At 39.8% G+C, this 8,717-nt stretch overlaps 1 long non-coding RNA gene across 2 annotated transcripts in view; it reads right to left on the bottom strand.

The window, feature by feature from the left end:
• LOC117944787 overlaps positions 1-3,178 on the bottom strand; it is a 4,839-nt gene extending 1,661 nt beyond the window's left edge. The window contains exons 1-3 of one of the 2 annotated variants that reach the window (XR_004656650.1): positions 3,126-3,178; positions 1,022-1,091; positions 181-289 (exon numbers count right to left, since the gene is read on the bottom strand). This is a non-coding gene — a long non-coding RNA (uncharacterized LOC117944787). Of the gene's footprint in view, positions 1-180; positions 510-1,021; positions 1,092-3,125 lie in introns of those variants that run through there. The other variant, XR_004656649.1, reaches the window with a different exon arrangement.
• Between the last annotated feature and the right edge of the window lie 5,539 nt (positions 3,179-8,717).

The following is an 8,717-nucleotide window of genomic DNA, read 5'->3' as shown; positions in this document are numbered from 1 at the left end:
GGAAAAAGGCTGCAATGAAACAAAGAGTGAAAAATTTAAAGGGGTCTGAATACTTTCCGTACCCACTGTATATAAACATTCTTACAGTGGTACAGTGAATGCTGCATAAACATCTTATACTGACCTAATGCAATGCATATCCAATTTATAGTTAAACAATTTAGAGTTGAAGGTTCTTACTGTAATCATGGCAGCTATGTCTTTTAGCTTTTTTCCCTGCTCCCCGGTCGCTTTGCAAACACTTTGATTGTAGAGGCATGGTTGTGATGCGCTTTAACTCTGAGTTTATCTAAAACATGAAAATATTTTTCAATAACGCCACCGCCCACAGATTTTAGAAGACATTTCTAACATCAAATCTACACCTGTCCGCCATATCATGGCGTGCACTGTGCATGGTTAATCATCTGGGCTTTGCTATGGAATATTTGAAACACAACCTAATGAAGTCAAGCATTACTTTTACACATCTCCTTATCTATGACAAAACTAGTCAGGGCATACTTTTTGAATTATCTCCATTGCTTAAAAAAGGGCTGTTTTTTTAAATTTGCAATACAGGTTACAACCTCATTTTTCTTTAAATGTGCATAAACGTGAGTCCAGTAATCTCTCTCAGACACAAGATCTTAACAAGGACACATATGGCAACTAAATGGACATTTCCCTGATTGATGACGACTAGTTTTAATAACATGACATCCATTCAAATGAATTAACAGTGCATACCACTTTCTAAAAGTGAATACGATTGTTATTCCCATGATGTCTATGTCTAACTCGATAGTGATTTAGAATATGGGACCTATTTGTAAAAACTGAAGGTTAGGTCTTACACAGCCAAATTAACTCTGTGTCACTGAACACTTCTAGCACCATTCACTGTGAAAGTGGAAACAAAGAAGGATTAAAAATTTGGGTTGGAGATCCTGGAAAAAACGGTTTGAGCAGGCCACATTTTAATATTTAAAATGTATATTTATATATAAAATTAAGAGCAAACACAATGTCCTGGTCTCACCACAAAAACTTGAGCCCAAGATCCATTAGCTGACTCCAGGTGATGTGCGGACTTCAGTTTGTCTGTCACTCTGCAGCAAAACAGGAAAAAATAATGTATTCATTACAAAACTCTATTTCAGTAAACATACACTGGGCCGACTGTGCAAAGCTTGTGTCCCAAAAAGAGAAAGTTTCCATTATGTAGGCTACGTAAAGTAGTAGCAGGCCATCGCTACATGATTAATAGGCTACTACCACTGCTTCAGACAGAGCAGACCGTTAATGTGTCCTTTCTTGAATTTCCTCTCCATCTGCTCATGGTCTTATTGCACGGTGTTTGGGGCGGGGGGCGTCGCTTACTTAACGTCGCTGATAACATTAGCTAAGGCTGCTCGATGGCCAAATCTCACTAACGCTATGGTCACGTTCATGGTTGCAGGAACGTGGGGTGCGGAGGGTGCTGCAATACCCCCTAACAAAAGGACAAAAAAAACATTATTTAAAAAATATTTATTTTTAATAAATTGATTATTGATATTAATCTAATCTCTTTCATTAGAAAATGTGTAATATAATGCATTTTAAAATTTGGTAAGTTAGAGATAAACACAATTTGATTAGAATGAATCTGCCGATTTTGCCAAGAGTGAGGCACGCTGCTGCCTCTGACGCTGATGAGTGAAGGTAGTTGTGGGAACTTTCCCGGCGGGTCAACAGTACAGAAGTTCGCTAGCCATGGCACAAAATTGCATTTTGGATTTCTTTTTATATCAACCACAGGCTAAAAAGCTTAAAAGATTGGAGGCAGAAAACAAAGCAACTGTAACCAGTAGAAGCAGCACCTCTCCACCTCCACACTCTCAGAGCGACCTGCAAGCAACAGACCACCGGGCAGCTAATGTGTTTAGCCCACCTAGGAGCACCAGGGCAACCACAGAGGGAACCATAACAATGTCACCTCAGTGCTGCAGCCTTGGTGTCAAACTTTTCCTGGTAGAAGTTTGGAGATGAAGATTGTTTGTTTTATGACTGCAGCATAAGGTAAGAATGCTGGTTTATTTTTATGCTGCCCCCGTGCAGTAAATCGGCATCAACTGTTCAGTCACAGTTCAACTCAAAGTTTATACGAATTATTGGAGATAATTGTGTTTTAAAACACAAAAGCGTGTAAAGCCTACTTCTTGGAAAACCAGAATGAGGTTTCACCTATAATTAATTTTCCCACCGTATTGTTATAAAATGATTAGGCACTGTTAAGAACTGTTGCTACATACTGCACAATATCTTTATGCCTTAAACTTGCTATTGGTGTGCTACAAACACTGCATTTCTCTATTTCAATGTTTGTGTCAGGACTGATTTCTTACTTCACTTTCATTATATTTAATATTATTCAGTGATGTGTTTAGTGACTCTGTTTTTTTTGTAACTTGTAGTAGGCCTAATCTGTGCCATTGTTGCAGCAGTGTACCTATATCTTGCGTTACCTGTTCCCAGTGGGTTCTGTCTTGTATATTGGATTTTATTCTTGTATTTACGCTTGTGTAGTGTGGAGCCTACATGTGTTCCAGTTTTATTATCGAAGCCTTAGTACTGTTGTGACACCACAAAGTGCCTTTTTGTTAATGAAGAGTCTTTATCTTGACAGTAGGCCAATGGGTAAGAAAGAAATTTAGATTTGGTTAAATAACGATAACGGTCTATTAATTTCTGGTGTTACCGGGTCAGTAGCGTTTGGCATGCCAGTTAATGTCTTGGATAAGCTATTTATACTTTGAGATTGGCTGAAAACGTCACTGGAAATTTGTCAGCACCCCCAATTCAAAATATGTTCCTGTGACTCTGGTCACGGTGCAGTTTACACACGATGTAACTGAAGAGTCAGTTGGCAAAGAAATACTAACAGAAACACCCTAATGAGCACCGCAAAGTTAAGTTAAATGTAAGATGAACGGCTCCAGCTCAACAAACTAGCTAACTAATTCAAATAAAACATGGTGACAGTATAGCGTGAGCAAAGAATCTCAAGGTCCTTATTTAACATTAACGTTATGTAGACATTGAACTACATTTAGCTAAGCTTTAACAACAGTATTTAATTAGAAAATCCATATACTTACGACCGAATAGTGGCGTGGAGTACAGTACAATGACCCCTTTGATGTGACAGTTGCCTGCTTCTTCTAGCAACAATGTAAAGCACGCCAGAGATCGCGTGCAGTATCTCGAGAATTACATTGCTTATTTATTGACTCACTTCATCCTTACATGATTTGAACAAATTTGCGTAACATCTCTGCATATTATGTAGTTTCTGCACTATATAGTTACCTTTAACTTTAAAACATGAGTCAATTGTGTTAAATGCATCCAATACATTTACATGAATCCAAGAGCCAGACCCCTAAAGGCCAATCTTTGCCAAATTTGGTACAGAGAAGTGTGGAGAGATGTGAAACACTGCTCCCAAGTCTTTTCCTGATAGGCAAGGAGACAGATACAGATAGAGAAGGAGGGAGACAGACAGACAGACAGGAGGATATAGACTAATACATATTCATATTACTACCTGTAGTTATCAATTTCAGTGTCTGTGAAAGTGTTGTCATGGTTACTAATGACCAGTGACCCTGTTTGTAAACACAAAGTCTAACCCTAAAAATGTCCAACGGATGCGTAACGGCTGCGGATTGGCTGCAGATTGGCTGCGTAAAGTCTCCATAACCCAAGAGTATCACCACAAAAACAACAACAGGTTGTTTCTATCCAGAGGTATAGAGAGGAAACAATTCTGTGCTGTGTTTTCAAGGTGTAGTGCAGGGAAATGTGATCCGCCACGAGAACGGTCTATTATATTTTGAAATTTAACAGAATGTTTTATTTTGTTTCTGCGCTTGACTTTCTGTCAAGTCTGCCATGTGCTGATTTGCTACGGAGCTCTTCAGCATCCGGCAAAATTGGAAGCTTTGCATATCTACTCCAGAGGGCTCCGGATCGCCGAAGCTGGGACGGAGTCGGAACGCAGCCGTTCCGCAGTCAGTGGAAATACACACATTGACTTTAATGGAAAGGTAATGACTAAATGTCATATTGACTAATACTAATGACATATTACACATGTGGTGGAAATTGGGAGTAAGACGTATAGAAGAAGTATTAGTCAAATGATGTCGTCCTGAGCACCAGAAGGCCTTTGTGAAAATATTTATATAAAATGTATGTGGATTAACTTAAAAATGTAGGCATATCAGCAAATTAAAAAGTGGTTCGCTCTGCATTTAACCCAGAAATGTGGACGAAGTTTGACATGGCAGCGAATGGAGGACGATTTGAACTGTTGTCCTTTGGAAGCTCACTGAGCCAAATGCATAAATCATATCAAATACATGAGCACATTGACTGAAACCGGACAAGAATACCTACGTTTTGATGTCCATGGCAAGTAAAAATTGTTGGCGTGGGAGCAAGATATAGAGAAAGAACTAAGATGATTTTAGTGATATCATCAGACTTTAGCTCATGCAATACACATTCATTAATATAATTAAACAGCTTTTCACAAAAACTGTAAAAGCTGAAAAGCCCTCATCTGATAGCTGAATATTTTGTGAATATTTTAAACTTTGAATCATGTCTGTAGGCAAAAGTATGAAGGAGCTGCAAATTTTGGGAGCATTGAAGAATTTGAAGCTTGCTCTTATTGAGTTTAATGTTAAAATAAAGTGTTTAAAAGCTTAATTAAAAAAAAGTATAAATAGTAGAATAAAGTTGAAGAAATCCCTTCATCTGCTGAAAGACCTGAACATTTTAAAAGTTCAATGGTTTAAATAGCCAAACTATGCAGAAGTTACGGACGACGAAAAAACTTACAGAATAATAATAAATAAAGAACAACATAACAATAGTGAGGAATGCTGAATCAGCATTCCCACTAATAAGTATGGGGGATAATAGTAATTCTGCCGATTGCTGCTATTGTAGCACATCGGCACACTGAACTACTGATTACTGAAATGTAGCGATGTGGCATTGTTGCTATAACAATAGATGGGGAAATAAACCCAGGCAGAAGAGTTTTAAACAAACCTCCAGGTCTGCCAACCATATTTAAAAAGTGAATGTACATTCTTGACTTTGGAAATAGGACTTTGACAAAATAATCGTGATAAGGGCCAAGGGTCACCTGCTAGCTTTTCCAGATAGTTTGCAAAGCAAATTCCTGAGCTGACCCACTTTGCTGATGACAACTCTGTAACAGCTAACTGCAACCAGCAACTGCCGCTTGAATTTTATTATTCTTTGGCACTATAGTTTTAAAGAGTTTAAGAGTTGAACAATGGCGGCGGTGGTGGGTGCCGCTGGTGGAGGGTCAGTTTGCCCTCGTACAAAACCTGCAATCTACAAAACTGATAACGGGAAGGTGATAGTGGAAGATGAACTATTAAACTTTATTATGGTTAAAATGAAGACACTTAGCCATGATGAAATTGTTTTGTTGGCAGCAAACAACTTTTCATCTGAGTGGATTAAGGCAGTGATTCCCGAAGTGGGGATCGGGACCCACATGGGGGTTGCAAGCAAGAGTTGATTTCCAGAAATAAAATAAAATTTAAAAACGTTTAGAAATAACATATGTTAGCCATGATTTTAACAGAAGATAAAACTAGTGGCTAAATTTAAAATAAAACCAAGCAAATAAATAAAAAGGGAACCGCTCTTTTGATTTGAATGTGGATGATGATTTCCGAGTAGCGCTCTCCAACATTAAACCAAGATTGGACTTGCTGTGCTCCAAACATATTGCACATCCATCTCATTAGGTGAGGTGAAGTTCAAATTAAAGTAATGAGTAAATTACTGTAGAATAATGTTTTGGCTGTTGTGTTATTTTGTATTGTCAATATGCTTGTGTTTGGATATGCCTATAGTGCGTGCGCGGTTGCGCGCAATGTTTACATACTTTTATAGTGTGGGGGGGGGGTCACAAGTCACTAGCACCGTTACTTATGGGGTCATGGGCTGAAAGTTTTGGGAACCCCTGGATTAAGGAATCAAAGCGGTTCTTGTTTGATGTATGCCTGAATACCTGTATTGGACACAAAGGCCCACAGAAGGGGTGAATAACCCTCATTTTGTCCTTGGGTCAAATTGGCCCGTTTTCTTATATCAATGTTCTTTTTAGTTACCCAAAATAACATTATTGATTCCACACAATGCACTTTTGGCAAGTTGAAATCTCTACTTTCATTAATTCTTATTTATATCTATCTATATTCATAGTCTTATTCAATTTTAAACATTTGAAAAAAATGTAAGAGGTTTTGAAATAGTGTTGAGTAAAAGTTGACATGTTCCAGTCTGTGATTATCCATCATAATACTTTCCTTTAATTTTAGTCTAAATAATTCCTAATTTTGGCTTTTCTAACTTAAACATTAGGTAAACTTTCCTATAAATGAGGTTTATTGACCATAAATTCCAAATATAACTGTAAAACTAAAGTTAAGTAAGTTACATAGTGTTAAATGACAAAAACATGACAAACAATAATAAAAAGTGTTGAAAAAAGGACCAAAACGTAAGAAAAGTTAAAAACATTGATTAAAAAGTATCAACAAAATATCTGAATTTCAATTTTGACCGGAAGACAACACAAGGGATAATATTAAGGCCTGTCTTAAGGTTCTGATTGAGTGCGGCGAAAGTATTCTGCGGTTTGTTTCACATTACTTGGATGAACTATCACCTGTTGGGTTTGGCAATATGGACGCCTCAGCGTTGCTTTGCCGAGTGGAGCGGCTGAGCCAAGAAGTCTCTGGCTTGAAGAGGGCATTGGAAATACAAGCGAGAACTTGGGGGCATTTGTTGCGACCATTGATCGCAGAGTGACAGCAGTGGAGAATCACCACACATCGGGCTGCCGGGCCCGATCGACAGGAGGAGTCAACAACATTTCCCGCTGGGAATTATTGTCTTGGCCTGGAACCCGAGGTTGCCAGCACCTCACGCGGGTCGGGGGGAGGGCCCTGCTCAACAACAGGAGCTCCTAGATGTAGCAACATCGCCACGATCACAACTACAGACCTCACCCTGGAGCGTTGTCCCTTAAAGTAACTGTGCCACGAAAACCACACGACAAACAAGCTCACTCAAAACGTGAGCAGAGGAAGGTGGGAATAATTGGAACCGGTACTGAGAGCAACATTGGAGTGGTGAAAAAAAAGCTGGTGAATGCGTTTGCAACTAGGTTTTTTTCCACTTTGGATGCAGACACACTACGTGTGACTTACGACTTTTAAGAACTCTGGGAGGATTTGTCTGGAGGTGTGGTCTCTCGCCAGTAGCCTCTGTAAGATACCCGTAAGCCACGCCCCCTTTATCCCTCCCCTCAGGCTCCTCCTCCCTGCAAAACGTCTCTTCCATCTAATATACAGTGGTGTGAAAAACTGTTTGCCCACTTCCTCATTTCCTGTTCCTTTGCATGTTTGTCGCACTTAAGTGTTTCGGAACATCAAACCAATTTAAACAATAGTCAAGGACAACACAAGTAAACACACAATGCAATTTGTAAATGAAGGTGTTTATTATTAAAGGTGAAAAAAAATCCAAACCATTATGGCCCTGTGTGAAAAAGTGATTGCCCCCTAAACCTACAAACTGGTTGGGCCACCCTTAGCAGCAACAACTGCAACCAAGCGTTTGCGATAACGTGCAATGAGGCTTTTACAGCGTCGTGGAGGAACTTTGGCCCACTCATCTTTGCAGAATTGTCCTAATTCAGTTACATTAGAGGGTTTTTGAGCATGAACGGCATTTTTAAGGTCATACCACAACATCTCAATAGAATTCAGGTCAGGACTTTGGCTAGGCCACTCCAAAGTCTTCATTTTGTTTATCTTCAGCCATTCGGTGGTGGACTTGCTGGTGTGTTTAGGATCATTGTCCTGCTGCAGAACCCAAGGTCGTTTCAGCTTGAGTACGCGAACAGATGGTCGGACATTCTCCTTCAGGATCTGTGGTAGACAGCAGAATTCATAGTTCCTTTTATCACGGCAAGTCTTCCAGGTCCTGAAGCAGCAAAACAGCCCCAGACCATTACACTACCACCACCATATTTTACTGTTGGTATAATGTTCTTTTTATGAAATGCAGTGTTCCTTCTACGCCAGATATACTTGGACACACACCTTCCAAAGAGTTCCACTTTTGTCTCATCGGTCCACAGAATGTTGTCCCAAAAGTCTTGGGGATCATCAAGATGTGTTGTGGAGAAATTGAGATGAGCTCTGATGTTCTTTTTGCTCAGAAGTGGTCTTCTCCTTGGAACTCTGCCATGCAGGCCATTTTTGCCCAGTCTTTTCCTGATGGTGGAGGCATGAACGCTGACCTTAACTGAGCCAAGTGAGGCCTGCAGTTCTTTGGACGTTGTTGTGGGGTCTTTTGTGACCTCTTCGATGAGTCGTCGCTGCGCTCTTGGGGTAATTTTGGGCAGCCGGCCACTCCTGGGAAGGTTCACCAGTGTTCCATGTCTTTGCCATTTGTGGATAATGGCTCTCACTGTGGTTCGCTGGATTCCCAAAGCTTTGGAAATGGCTTTATAACCCTTTCCAGACTGATAGATCTCAATTACTTTCTTTCTCAATTGTTCCTGAATTTCTTTGGGTCGCGGCATGATGTGTAGCTTTTAAGGATCTTCTGGTGGACCTTACTGTGTC

Source organism: Etheostoma cragini, chromosome 5 (assembly GCF_013103735.1).
Source record: "Etheostoma cragini isolate CJK2018 chromosome 5, CSU_Ecrag_1.0, whole genome shotgun sequence".
NCBI classification, from domain to species: Eukaryota; Metazoa; Chordata; class Actinopteri; order Perciformes; family Percidae; genus Etheostoma; species Etheostoma cragini.
Note: the sequence above shows the minus strand (reverse complement) of the source record. Positions and strands in the feature narration are given on the sequence as shown.